The 2,386-nt window shown below is 59.5% G+C and overlaps 1 long non-coding RNA gene across 1 annotated transcript; it reads left to right on the forward strand.

The window, feature by feature from the left end:
* The first annotated feature begins 273 nt into the window (after positions 1-273).
* LOC149865887 (uncharacterized) lies at positions 274-2,035 on the forward strand. Its single transcript, XR_016441560.1, has 3 exons — positions 274-402; positions 939-1,066; positions 1,158-2,035. It is a non-coding gene; the product is annotated as an uncharacterized LOC149865887 (long non-coding RNA).
* Positions 2,036-2,386: the final 351 nt, after the last annotated feature.

Below are 2,386 nucleotides of genomic sequence, written 5' to 3' on the forward strand. Positions count from 1 at the left end.
CAGAGCGCGCAAACAGGGAGGGCTAGGGAGGGGACTGCCCCCCAGGCCAGCAAGCCCCCTCAAGGGCTAACCCTTAGGGAGCAGGCTTCCGCGGCAGCGGATCCCCCCAGCAGGGGAGCGTAGGGGGCAGAACTGCCGGCAGGCACTTCCGGGTAGACCGAGGCGCCTGATTGGCCGTTAGAGCGGGGGCGGGTAATTCAAACCACAGGTTCATAGCCGCAGGGTGACATAGTTCCCTCACTTGGGAAGCAGCAGCGGGAAGGAGAGGAGTTAGGCACACGTGTGTCCCGCACGCACGTGTGCCTCATAACTAACTTTTGACCCAAGGCAGCGGCGGCGGCGGCGGCAGCAGCAGCAGCAGAGGAATCGGCAGCGGGGGCAGCAGCAGCTGATCCCCCGAAGGTAAGTGGGGCGGAGGGCCTCGGCACAGCTGAGCCGGATCCGGAGGGGAAGCCCTCTGGGTCCCATATAGCTGAGCCGGTAGGGAGCCGCGCTCCCGAGCCGCGCAGCGCGAACAGAGCGCGCCAGCGTTTGTGCAGGCGTTCGCGCCAGCGGGCGGGCTGGGAGGTCCAGGAGTGGGACTCCTGTACGGGTAGGACGTAGACACCACACAGGTCTACAAATAGCAGCTTAGAAGGATGTATACGAGGAGTGCTGCTAGGGCCTCTGCCCAGGGGGACAAGGCTAACCGGGGGTGGTCTGAGGCCTCCACCCAGACCGAACACATGGGGGACCTGATGTCCCCCTACCTCCCGGCCTGCGGGGGATCCCCAGCAGGGCCGGGGGGGGCAGAGATTGGGAGCCCCCACACCTGTCCGGCAGGTGCCCGGCTTAGGGCTCTGGAGGCACAGGTGAGGGAGCTCCGGGAGGAGGTTAGCAGGCTGAGGGGGATCAGGGAGGCGGAGGAGGAAATTGACAGTTATTTCCTTTCTCTGCAGGACCAGGCACCCAAGGAAGAAGCAGCCCAGGGAAGGACCTCCACAGCAGAGTGGCAGATGGTCACAGCCAGGACCGGAGCGGCTCGCAGCGAGCAGGTACAAGCTTCTCCAGTCCGACTGGAGAACAGGTACGAGGCCTTGGCGACTCTGCAGGAGATGGAAAGGGAGGAGGAAACCCTTGGGCAGGAAGAAATGCCACATTCTTCACACTCCAAACAGATCAAGAGATCCGAGAGGACCCAGAAGAGGAGGAGACGCGTGCTCGTCATAGGCGATTCCATCCTGAGAGGTACGGAAGGGCCCATTTGTCGCCAGGACCCTTCAGCACGAGAGGTCTACTGCCTGCCTGGAGCTAAGATTCAGGATGTGACGGAGGTAATCCAGGCCAGGATCAAGCCCACCGATTACTACCCCATGGTCCTTGTCCATGTGGGTACTAATGATGCGGCCAGGAGAACCCCCGATCACCTGATGGCGGACTACCAGGCTCTGGGCGGCGTGCTGAGGGAATTTGGTGCACAGGTGGTATTCTCTTCCATCCTACCAGTGAACGGACGCGGAAGACGGCATGAGAACTGCATCCGAGAGACCAACTGGCGGCTTCGGAATTGGTGTCTCGAGGCAGGCTTCGGCTTCCTGGACAATGACCCACACATTACAACGAGGGACATGCTCAGCTGGGATGGGCTTCACCTGTCCCCCAAAGGTAAGCGTGTGTTTTCTTCCAGGTTGGCGGATCTCCTCCGGCGGGCTTTAAACTAGGCTCGTCGGGGGGAGGGGAAGATGAGGGTGGGGGAGGCTGTGGACCACCAAACCAGGTGGCACCCACAAGGACAGCCCAGCCTGAAGAAAGAGAGCTTTGGGAACGTGAAAGACAGGGGGTGGACAGCAATACGGCACAGGTAAGGAACGGGAAGGTTAGAGACAAAAAGCCCTTTAGGACTTGGAGCGAGGGGGTAGCAAAAGCACCAGTCACAGGGCTCAAGTGCCTATATACTAATGCTAGGAGCATGGGGAACAAGCAGGATGAACTAGCGCTCCTGGTTGCACTAAACGACTATGACTTAGTGGGGCTGACGGAAACCTGGTGGGATCCATCCCACGACTGGGCGGTACATATTGAGGGCTATAGATTGTACAGAAAGGACAGAGTGGGGAAAAGGGGGGGAGGGGTTGCGCTCTATGTTAAGGAGCAATATACATCAACCCTCATCAAGACAGAATCAAAGGATGAGGAAGTAGAAGGACTGTGGGTTAGGCTACATGGGGGGCAAGGAGAAAAGGATTTGGTGGTAGGGGTCTGCTACAGACCCCCACATCAAGGGGAAGAAATAGATTTGGGGCTCCTGAGGCAACTCTCAGAGACCATAAAAGCTAAAGAGGCGGTGGTCATGGGGGACCTAAACTACCCGGACATCTGCTGGGAGACACAGACAGCAAAGTCCCAC

Source organism: Crocodylus siamensis, chromosome 4 (genome assembly GCF_052110815.1).
Source record: "Crocodylus siamensis isolate JL-2025a chromosome 4, ASM5211081v1, whole genome shotgun sequence".
NCBI classification, from domain to species: domain Eukaryota; kingdom Metazoa; phylum Chordata; order Crocodylia; family Crocodylidae; genus Crocodylus; species Crocodylus siamensis.